General features: G+C 39.8%; 1 long non-coding RNA gene across 1 annotated transcript; it reads left to right on the forward strand.

Annotated features, from left to right (window-relative positions):
* The first annotated feature begins 1190 nt into the window (after positions 1-1190).
* On the forward strand, positions 1191-10599 carry LOC140261581 (uncharacterized). The gene is made up of 3 exons (XR_011905750.1): positions 1191-1319; positions 3479-3564; positions 10484-10599. It is a non-coding gene; the product is annotated as an uncharacterized lncRNA (long non-coding RNA).
* Positions 10600-11877: the final 1278 nt, after the last annotated feature.

An 11877-nucleotide genomic window follows, 5' to 3' on the forward strand; every position in this document is an offset into this window, starting at 1 on the left:
TGCCTATGTGAGTGATCAAATTCATGCAAAATTTCTCGTGCTTTCCAACATGTAGCACTGTGGACATCAGACTGAAAACTAGGAGAAATTACCAATAGCCTGAAGGGCACCCATTGTTTAATTGCTGTTCAGTAACTTACCAGCATCTAATTTTGCAACTTTTTATTTTGTTTTGTTTTAAGTGTCGAACTGTACCCAAACATTCCTGGAAATCTGATTCAAACGTAATTCTCTAATGTGGAGAAGGAAGCAGAGCCTACAATGGTGTTAATTTTGTTCCTTTTTGTTATGTACTGTCAAGTCCCTCTAGAGGCAATGATGTTAGGATCCAACCATATTGTATTCAGTGTACAAACACACACAAATGGTTTCGATCTCGATCATCTCAATTTAATTAAAGATAATATTTGAGTAGGGATGAGAATTGATAAGTTAGGTGCTGTGGCACAACAAACTTAACTTTTTGCTACAGATAACACAAACATACTCTCCATGTTCTCCATGATTCTATCTTGACGTTTTAATTTGATGTTCTGCCATGATGAACAATTTGCCTTAGAATTTTCATGCCTTGTAATAAAGGCTGTTTAAAAATTACATCTTATCCTTTGGGGAGATTCCTAGCTATGTTATTGGGGTATTATGTGTTGCTTTTATTGACCCTTGTCTTGGACGTTCCCAGATGTCAATTTTAACTGGCAAGTCATGACATTCTTCCGTTGCATCTGAGCCATTCTGTACCCCAATGAAGAATATTTGCTTCTCAAGAAAGAGAAACAAAAGGATTTAATCTTTCTCTAAAGAAAACTATTGCCGGACCTCTAAATATCCAAATCAAATACGTTGCTCATACTCGATTACAGCATTATAAGCAGACTATTGGGCAAGTTAAGCTGCAGTGGTCATACTCCTCCCTTTGTCTTCTATTCCTGTCTGGTGTCTTTGAATTGTATTTGGTCAGAATGTTAACAGAAGGATGAGCCTTCCCACGCTTTATTTGTTGTGGGACTGGTATGTAATTGCATGGTTTGACTTGAGTTTTAATTGAAGCGAGGATGTATGTCTGGTTCGCAAATATGGGTTTGCCCCTTTGTCAGGCTCTCCCTTTCCAATTAATGTAATTGGTTGTTAATTTAAAAAAAAAAAAAAAGCTTTCCAAAATTAGTATTTCACTATGTTAAAGCCTTTTTTTTTTCTTTGTGTTCTTGTTTTTTACTTCATAAAGTTAATGGGGCCAAATCCTGTCCTCTCTGTTCCTTACTTGAGCAGTGAAGTCAGAGGGGTATTGCCTGGGTATGCGTTTCAGGCTTTTGCTTGTGGTAAGGATATGGCTTGTAATTTTGTTTTAATACAAGGCAATCTGTTCCATTAGTATGACTTTATAGCAATTACCTAGGCTTTGCAATATTGATCAGAACCCTGTAGTCTTAATAGGTGTTTATATTGCATTAATCATTGTGAAGGGGATCTGATTTAGGGCAATTTAATTGGAATCAAAGTTAAGTACTGTCCATCCTGGAAGAGAGGTAGCAGCTCATACAGTGGATTTCCAGTGTTAGCCCAAGAGAGATGAAGCCCCAGTGCCTGTTTATGGGGGGAGGGAGGTGTGGGGAAGTGAAACACTTCAATTCTAATGTTTACAAGGCACTTAAGTAACAAAAATTGTCTTCCTCAAGAACTGTAAAGCTACATCTTGTATTTGTTTCTGCCAAAATTGCTAATTATCCAAATATTTTTATTGAATATGACAATTGAGCTATACATTTTTATAACTGAAAATGCAAATCCGTAAGAGTTTATATTTATAGCATTACCAAGTTTTGCAGTTTATGTGATTGATGGATACTTAAGTTCACCTTTCAAATTTGCAACAGCACCCCACTGAATCCATAGAGATCACGTGTACTACAGCTTAGTCCAGTATTGATGTACATTGAACTCGAACTTATCTAACGAAATTATTGGAATAAAAAAAAAAATGGGACCAAAATACTGTAGCACAGTGGGAAAATCTACTGTACGTGATGAGAGACACTCAAGGGAAGAATCTTAGCACAATTCTGATATATAGTCAAAGGAAAATAAATTTACTCTCATGCATCTGCTTCGATCTTTTCTTCAGTGTAACTTAGCAAAATTCCTCTTCTAAAGTATGTTGAAAATGGATTTCAATTTGTAAGCCAATATTAAACTTCTATCAGTGTCCTGCTGGTTTTGGAGGAGGAGGAGCCATGAAATGGGATTGTAGTCATCATTTGATCACTCATTTATAGCAGTTGCTTAAATGTCTGTATTGGTGTTTGATTATAAGTAATAAAAAAGTAGGTTGCTAGATTTATAGCAATTCCAAAATTCTTGTGCAAAAGATTTTACAGCTGTTATGTTGTTATAGGCTTACTTGCACATTCTTAATCAATTTACTAAATTCAGTTTTTACTTTTACTAATTCATTAAGCTTTAACCTGCGTTTTCCAAAGTATTAAAAAGGTTTGTTAACTTTTTTTGTAGCAACTGTTTACTTTCAGGACTCATCATCTATAGTGTAATCATTAGAAAGAATGACAACTGCATTGCTTAAAGCTTTTTCTAAATAAACTCTCGAGTCAAAGTAGAAGTTCACCATTAAATATTGGTGACTGTTACAAAAAAACCTGACCATTTTTTGACCTCTCTGCATTTGGACATGAAGCCCATTTCTGTATTTTGAACTACACAGAAAAAAATACAGAAGACACTCTTATTATAAGGCTAGCAGGAAAATTGATTTGAGGTATTGAGCAAAAAGTCTTAGAAGTGTGTGGCACCAAGGCCTGCAGACCCCAATGCAGATGTGTTAGTTCTCATCAAAGCTTAATAGTTGTTCAGGAATTATGAGCCTGGCTCATGCGTTGAACAACAAGAGCCCACTTCTGTGTATTTTTCCCATGCAGTCTTTGATATTATGCGAGTGCTGATGTGATGAAGGATTATTTGCATATTGAAAGTATGCCAGATTAGATTATTGACTAAGATAGCTCAGAGCCTTATAGAAAGAGTGTACTGAGTTGTGTTTTTTGTTTATCAAAAACAAACGAGACAGACAAAAGTCCCCAGGAACTCTGAGCTTCTGTTAACTTAGTATTGGAAGGAAGTTGTTTGGATGCAGTATTTTGGCTTGAAACATTTTGAAACCAAGTGTCTAAGTTTGATGTAATTTAGTTGATGAAAACTGTAGAGAAGGAATGAAAATTCATTTTAAGGGGATCTTTGGTTCTGAATCAAAACAGTTGAGGTATATCTGCAGGTGTTTGGTTATTGATCAGGAACTCTTGAAATTTTAGAACAGAATAATCCCACTGAAGAAGTTTTAAAACGATCTGGAGGGTTACCAGAAGCTCTGAAAGACAGTTCAGAATATATTGCATCACATTTTCTGATGTCCAGAAATGTGCAAGTGTCAATTTTGTATTTTAACTCCTTCCTTTTACCTGACTATCAGGGAAGCGTGATTGAGGCTGACCTGACATGTCATGATGTCGACTTGCTAGGTGGGGTTCGCAAGGGACATTAACCTTGGAGTTATCGGTAAGACAACTTTCTTTCTAATTTACTTTGGTAAGGTTAAAGGGCTTGGGGTGGGAGGGGTTGGGCTGGGGGTGGGGGGAGGAGGTAATTTCCACAGCCCTGATCACTGGAATATGGTTGAAAATCTACTGCTGCCATGGAGAGATTCCAAGCACTGAAAATAAAGGTGACGGGTGCTTCAAGAGAAAAATGGATGATGATCTTTTAGAGATGCTGGAAGCGTAAATGGTTTTGAATGCTTATTTTTCTTTCTACTGTAATCAAAGCCAGATGTATATATATACTTTTTTTTTCCTATCATGAAAAAGCAAAGAAATTAGAGCACACTTCTTCGAAGTCTAAGAATGCTGTAAAAATGTGTCCGAGTAGATCTTTGCAATAAAATTTTATCTTGAAAATGAGAACCAAAACTGGCATATCATGAGTTTGGATCATTTACCTTCTAGATATGACAATCCGATCATGTAGTAGTTGTGAAAGAATCTGTGATTAACTGAGGGGCACTTAGAGCTGGTCCCAGTAGAAAAGAACAGGAGAACAGGACTTAAATTACAATAGGTTTGTTGTTTTTTTTCTGGGTAAGGCATGTTATGTGTATTACAGACAAATAGCAACAGCTGAAGATGGATTTTGGAAGCCTTGCAGATGAAACTTTAAAATCCTTGGGCATCTTGATAGAAGGAATCCCTCATGGCACCTGCTCACCTTGCACATTTCCTTCCTCCGCCAGCAGAGTCGAGACCTTTCTTTTTTGAGTCCGCAATACAGTACTTTGAAAGGAGCAGAGAAGTCAAAAGAGCTTAGTGGGCTGTAGGTGGATTCCCAGTTTAGTCACTCATTGCCAAGAAGTTGAAGAGCACGTTCAATGCAGGAGAAATGTAGATGCTTAAGTAGAGGTATTTGTAATGATTTCTGGTATCAAAATACATTCAGTTATTCCAAGTGTATCTTACTTGGAATACCTTGCTTTGAAAGTGCTCAACTGCACCCAACCTCAACTGCAGACTGAGAGAAGCTATTATGACCCATTTTAATTCCAAGTAACGAATGTCAAATGCACCAGTACCTCCTTACTTGACATTATTCCAGCATACCTTGAGGCATTTATATGTGAGCACTCAGCGAATGCATACCTAACCTGAATTTTAACAGGATGTGGAAGTAACACATTTTGTGACAGGAAAGAAGACTTGATTTGGGAGAACATTCAGCTTAACGATGAACGGCCTCTAAGTTCCCTGCTGTACTTACGCTTGTGCAGGAGTTGCAGCAGTGAAACACTGCACAAACTAGAAGTGCTGTGTTTAAAATAGTTCGGGTGTGTAATTAAGAGAGAATCATAATGCATGCACTCAGAAGAGCTTTTGATATTTTGAAGATATTTTGATGTTTCCTATGTTTGCTTTCTTTAGGCAGTTCCTGGATGCGTTGTTGGTTTGCTCATTGTTAGGTTTGATCTCTAGCTTGAATTAATCAGTTTTCAAATACAGTGTATTGATGAGTGAGCAAAAAAGTTAGTGCAGCTCAATGATGGCTGCACCTGAAGAGCAAGCACCAACGTGTATAAGAATGCTGTTTTACATTTCATATCTGTTTTATAAGACCACAGATCTTAAACTCATCCTTACATGTTTTCACTCAAAACCAATTGCACTTACATTGTTCTTTCTGTTGATTTGGATGCTCTTCATCCTCATTTTTGTTCTGTTCAGTGCTTGGGGTAACACCTTATCTGCAAGCATTTAACACTCCATTTTGTTGAAATACTGTTGATCTCAGCAGCCAAATCATTTCAGTTAATGCAATTTTCCCAGGGATCTTGGATGAGGATATTTGTTCAGTGTGGAGTATTCTGCTTTGAACAGTTGGAAGAGTTTATAAGCAACCAAAAGGAACCCCGTAAGTTATGCTTAACAAAATATATTTTCATTGCCATCGACTTAGTTATTTTCACCTTCACTTACCCAGCAAAACCAGGATAAATGATTCTTCCTGTGAGACAGCAGATGAAGCCTGTTTATATTCATCACTTTATTTTTCCTCTTGCCAGACACAAGGCATGAAATGCATCCTAATCCTCCTGTGATTCCTGTTTTCATTGTTTCTGCTTGGATTCTTGCCTGTTACCGTGCATCTCAGCTATTAAGGTTGTTTTGGAGGCGAAGGAGCAGAAAAATATTTCCTGCTTTTTTTGGTTGTTTTGAACATGTTGGAGAAAGAAGAGGTTCAGGCCTTCTGGAAAAGTAGAGAGCTACGGTGCTGAGGAAGTTTGAGCCTGCAGCTCATATCAGAAGCTGTGAGAGGTCTTATTGGAGAAGATCCTCTTGTTTGCCTTCAATATAAACCTTAGCAGAAGAGCTGCTTGCAGTGGGCTGGTCTTCCTCATCAGGTCTGTGTCCCAGAGCTCTTCTCTGGTCTTTCTTTGAGTGCGAATGTACTAGAAACCTGTTCTGGACATCAGGATGCACTCCCTGAGGTGGATCTTTGGAGCGCTAAGGAATAAAATACGGTCAAATCAAACTGTTCCTTTGGATGTTTTCAGAGGGGCTCTGAATATTGTACATCAGATGAGGATAACTGCGAGGCTTCTTTCAGCCAGCTGCTGGCCTCTTAGGCAATTCCACATTTCCTTTCAAGGCTCAACTCAATTGTTTGATCCAGATGTTCTAAGCTAGAGAATCATTTGTGTAGAAGAGGCTTTAACATCTTTCTAATATGCTAATGTAAGTAAACTTACAGATTAAATAAAATCACTGAGCAAAGATATGTGCAGAGGAAACTACACCTCCCAGATTTCACGAGGCTTTTTAGGTGTGAAAGGCAATTATGAAGAATAGATCCCCTCCTTCCACAATTTCATTGGAAATGGCGTCAAGTATCCTTATAGCAACTGGGCTCAAGCTTAAGGGAGAAGCAGCAAAATGACTGGCCATATAGATAGGTATTGCTGAAATGAGATACAAACATGTTAGCACTTGAGTACCTAGAGTGATCTCATAGTATATTACAAGATCTTAGTGTCTCCCTCTCTTTTTTCTTGAGTCTTAGATTTTCTAAAGATGATACTTAAGGCCAAAGGAGCAGCAGTGTTTGGGTAGGGAGAAGATAGCCGGATAAAGCTGCGCGTTGTCTTAGGACTTCTTAAGAATTACTTTTAATGAGTACTTAACGTGAACTTCATCTTTCTGTTGTAATCTCTTCCTCTGTTGTTATAAACTGCTGTTCAGGCATAGTGGAAATCTTGCCTAGTGTCAAATCTGAACTTTCAAAAGCGAGAAGTTGCTCCTAGACTTGGTAACCAGCAGTGGTAGCAAGTAACTGTAAGTTAGGTCCGTGCTGCCTTCTGTGGCCGTGTGCCTTTCAGCTTGAGATCCTGCGTGCTTGAAATGCTAACAAGTTACGTGCTTCATATCTGTTATTTCTTAAGAAGCTCCAAACCATGAGTAAAAAAAAATACAGCACAGGGCAAAAATATACTTTAACTGTTTTATATATTAAAATATGTATCATTCAGATACTGAACAGGATCTAACCCTGGATACAGCTGTGTCTTGAGACTGAGCTTTGCTCTTGAATAGGGATATGGAATAATAATTCACATGGGTTCTCTGTTGGCAGTTGCTGCATTAGTTGGTAGGTGACGATGTGGGGATATTTGAATCTGCTGTGCAGTAGAGACTGCAGCATAAAAATATGTGCTAGGACCTCCAGGGGGAAGCACAGGACTGCAAAGACCACACTGGCTTCTAGCAGAGACAGACTGTGGGAAACACGGAGCTTTTGCTTGTGTTAGCAGCAAATCTTTTCTGTACCAAATTGAGACTACAGAATATTCATCTTGAAGAATAACGCTGTCGGGTTTAATACCGAAAGATTGGAAAAGGCTCGTTAATCATGAAGATGAGACTACCTGATGGAAAACGAGATGCAGCATGTGATTAAGCGCTCAGACCCTCTGCTAATTACAGTCCTGGTTCAGTTCTGTCATTACAGCAATTCAGTGCAGGTGTGTGCTGTCTGGAAGGAGCAATGATAGAATTGAAAGAAAGCAAAAGTCCAGAGCTGTGTAAAATTCTTTTTTTGGTAAATTGCATAAATAAAACATCTCAGAAATGATGTTTGTCTGCACAGCAAGTGGAAATCAAGCTCAAAAAAAGAAAGATTAAAACTTCTTTTTGATACCTTCAGTATGTAAGTGCCTGGTCCCTTTCATCAACTAATAATGTTTTAGCTTCTATTCTCATCTTGTCTCATGTTACCCCAGGAGAATGTTCATGGCGCCGCATGAACTGAGCAAGATGGTAAGTTCATTGTCTTTATACTTCAGAAGTTTGACAACAGGTTTTTTTGGATGCATTTCATTCCTAGTATGGGAATGGCAGAGTTCTGTACTGTGCCACAGCATCGAGTGAGATGCATCCCGGAAATGTTCTTGAATGCATGAAGAAATGAGAAGGAACGTGTTTCCCTGTGGGTGAATCCCAGCTTGCAGGAATGCTGTGGGTGATATTGAAGAGCTCAGGCAGGCCTGCAGCGTGGAGCTGCTCCTCAGCTTCAGACTGATGCATCTCATCAACTGGTATTGTACAGAGCAATAAACAGGACAGAAAGGGCTTATGAGAGCACAGATATTGGTCACATCGCAGCTTGTGCTGTGTACCACATTCTTAACCTTATTAGAATAATACCCAGTGTAATCAAACTATACTTCTCCAGTTACATCAAGGCTAATTTCGGCCAGTGCTTTCTGCATTAGAGTAGCTCAGGCAGATTTCTTGATGGAAGTATTTTTAATTGCTTTTTACAGTTCTGCACACAAATTTCAGCTGTATCCCGATGTAAGAAGCTTCAGCACCCCAGCACTGTGCTATAGCACGGGGGTGGCTGAGGATGGCTTCTCAATGTTTGCAGACTGCATGGGGAAAAAGAGCAATGAAAAGGATCTGTCAAGTGGAGAAATGAGGGCACAGGTCATAGGAATCTCGAGTTTCTTTTCAATATTATCATTATATTTTTAAATACACTTTTCTTGAGTGTTTTCTAGGTTTTCTGGTCACAGACTCCATCCCTATCAACCCCTCATCTGGTTTGTCACGCGCTGCAGTCAGAAGGCTCAACTTGCATTTATCTTTTGGCTTAGGGCTAGTTCTCCATGCCAACATTCACAACAACAGAACTGAACAAGGAAGTGAATATTGCACTTTTTCTTGAGTTTCAATTGAAGTGTTCAGGAAGTTGGACCTTAATGAGCTTTTGGTAGAGCTGAAATAGAGGAGCAGTTCTGTAACTGCCCATCTGTGAGGAAACACCTTCGTTTGGTGACATCTGAGTCACTTCAGTGCCTTCTCAGGGGTACCTGCTGCTTTGCAGGGCTCATGTGGAGTAATTGGGAGACATAACACCTGCAGCTCCTGTTTCATTTGCAGATGTGCAAAGCCCGTTACATGTGTGGCCTTTCCAGTTTCTCTCGTGAGCTCAGTGAAAGGCTATTTCCTGTTCTTACCAAAACCCTAACAAACCAAGAAATCAGCAGCCAAAATCCTTACCAATTTGAGTCGTGACCCTTCCTTTTTGGAATGGGCCTTCCAGCCTCCTACTCATGTTGACAAGAGGTGAAGGTATGACAGTCCTTTCATTCCTTGCAGTGGGTTTCTGATCACAAAAGCTGGAAACAACCACCTCACTTGGCCTTGAGGTGGGGATGCCTGGCACAGCTTTGAGGTATTGCTTCAGTGACTCCTGATAGCTCCTGCTCTGCTCAGGTCTTCACACTAATGGAGTGCAACCTTTAATGCTCCTGGTGAGAGCTTCATCTTCCAGAATGGTGCAAGAGACAGCAGAGGAGATGGTATCAAAGCTTTACTGGCACTGGGGTATTGGACACGTGTCTGGTTTGTAGATATGGTATCAGTTTTTTTTCTAATGCAGACTTCACTTCCTGTGATCCAAGGGTTCATTTAGTCTCATATTTCAGCTTGTTTTGAGCAAGCTTTACAGCTTTACAGGCTGATGGTAGAAGTCCATCAACCATTGCTTCATCTTGGAACGTTGGTCAGATCCACTTGAGACGAGAGCTTTTCTTCTAAACTTCTTAACCTCTGCTGAGCCTTTGTAGCCTGGTGGGTTGTTCTTCCTGTGAGTGCACTGCATTCATTCACATCTTTGCCTGTTCTTAGTAGATTGATCTTTTTTTCCTGTGCTTCAGAGAAATTCACGATGTATAATAGGAGAAACTGTTAAAAAGAAAGCTGAAAGCTTTGCCACTGAAACTGAAGGATGGGTTTATTTATTTACTTAGCTGGACCAAGTCGCAGACAAACTGGTGTCCAAGGACTGAAGTGTAAAATAGCCTAAATAGCTTTGGCTAGAATATCCCATTTCTATTAGCGAGCTGAAGCAGTAACTTGGGCTACCACTGCCTGCCTTGTTTCCAGACTTAATCCTGCATTTTAGTTTATAGGTGTTTGTGCAAATGGAGACAGTTTATTTTGAAGAGCTGCTCGAGATCTTTCCAAGTATAACCCAGTAATTCAGGATATTTGATGGCTGTTGTGCTTCATTTCAATTACCTTGGGCTTTGTTCTCCCAGAGAGGCAGGAGAATAATCTTACACTTTGCTCTAGTTGCAATTTCCTTAAACTGCTTGTGTATTTGACAGTTGATTAGCTATTTATATAACAGTATTACTGGCAGTCTCCATAAAACTCGCATCACATTAATGATGAGGACAGCGTGGTCTTTGCTGGGATTTTTGAGTCTGTTTTACACACTTTGTTTTTAATGAGAGATCACATTTCTGCATTCCTATCTGCTAACCTCCCACTTCTTTTCCTTGGTGTAGGACTAGAAGGCCTGAGCTCTGCTACAGCAATTTTCTCCTGTTTAAAGTGTAACGATCTCAACTCTGGTCTGTTTTTAGATGCTGAAGGACAGAGGCTGTGATGAGCACTAACAGTGATGTGCAACGTGAACTGATGGCAGGTATCCATATCTAGTCCTCGTAGTCTGACGTAAATATGGAAGCCATAGGTGCGGTGTGACTTCTGGCTGTGGATTCCTCTGTTCTTGATGAATAGTTCCATGTTGGTAGAAACATTTGTTTTCATAGCATGTCCAAGAGCCGTTCTGCAGCGGGAAGGTAAGTCCAGAGGTGTGGGCAGGGGGTGGACAACCTTTAATCTGTTCTTTTTTTGTCCTTTAACCCAGTCCTTAGAGTTGTATGGACACATGTTGGACTGATCAGACAGCTGCTGAAACCGTGAAGAATCGGGGCATGTTTTTATTACCGGGGAGAAAAAAGAGAGGTTTAAGATTTTTAGCCTTTTCACAGTGTTCTCAGATGCACGGTTGGATTTTAGGGTGTTTCTGTATGGATCCAGGTTGCGATATGCTGTAAAACTACATTGGTTGTCTTTTGTAACACAGATTGCAGTTCAGTGTCATTCTCTATTCATTTTCTGATTGACAATTGCTGTCTCTGCAGTGCTTGTTGCTGGAAACTATTTAGTTGCTGGTGTTTCTGTCTTCCGAGTTCAGCTGAGTCCTCTTTGCTTTATGGTGAGGGGCTGCTGCTGGCTCTTAGCTGTGCTTTAAAGACAAATATTCCTATTTCCATTCAAGTTCAGGTTGTGTTTGCTCTGAAACCCAATGGAGGTGTTAGCTGTATCTCAGTTCCCTCATTCGGGTTGATAGGACTTGCCTGTGAGTCTTGTTCTGACAGATGATTGACCTCCCTGCGCTCCTTCCTAAGGTAACTTAGAGTCCCAGGTATGCTTTACAAGGGAGAACCATGTGTAGACAACGGGGTTTTGTTGTTCGCGAGGGGGGCTGGGGGGAAATACATGGAAACAGGAAACCTGAACCACCTTAAATTTAAAAATCTAGGGGTTAAAGTATCTCAATACTGTAAGTTGGAAGAATGTTGGGGAAGTTCTTGAATCTGAGATTTATTGATTTTTTTCTTTAACTGTCAATAAAATTGTGTGCAATCTGTGCTCTTGCAGTAAATGTAAGTGTACCCTGGATTAGCTTATCTTCAGAACCCCAGTGTCTGTCTGCTGCGGCGAGTGATCTGAGGAGCTCCAGGTGGGTGTGCTACATGTATATCAAGTCTTCCCTCTAGACAGTGTACCCTATGAACTGCACGTGCATTGTATAACTTGTTTCCTACCTGGTCCTTTTGTAATGTCTTTTGTTTTCAAATAAATATCTTTTGAAGTCATTACTTTGTGGGTGTTTTCCAGGGGTCCAAGTGTTCTCTTGTGTTGCTGGTCCTCACTGATGTATTTTATTCTCTTTGGATCATGTGGGGAA

This window comes from Excalfactoria chinensis, chromosome 22 (assembly GCF_039878825.1).
Source record: "Excalfactoria chinensis isolate bCotChi1 chromosome 22, bCotChi1.hap2, whole genome shotgun sequence".
NCBI classification, from domain to species: domain Eukaryota; kingdom Metazoa; phylum Chordata; class Aves; order Galliformes; family Phasianidae; genus Excalfactoria; species Excalfactoria chinensis.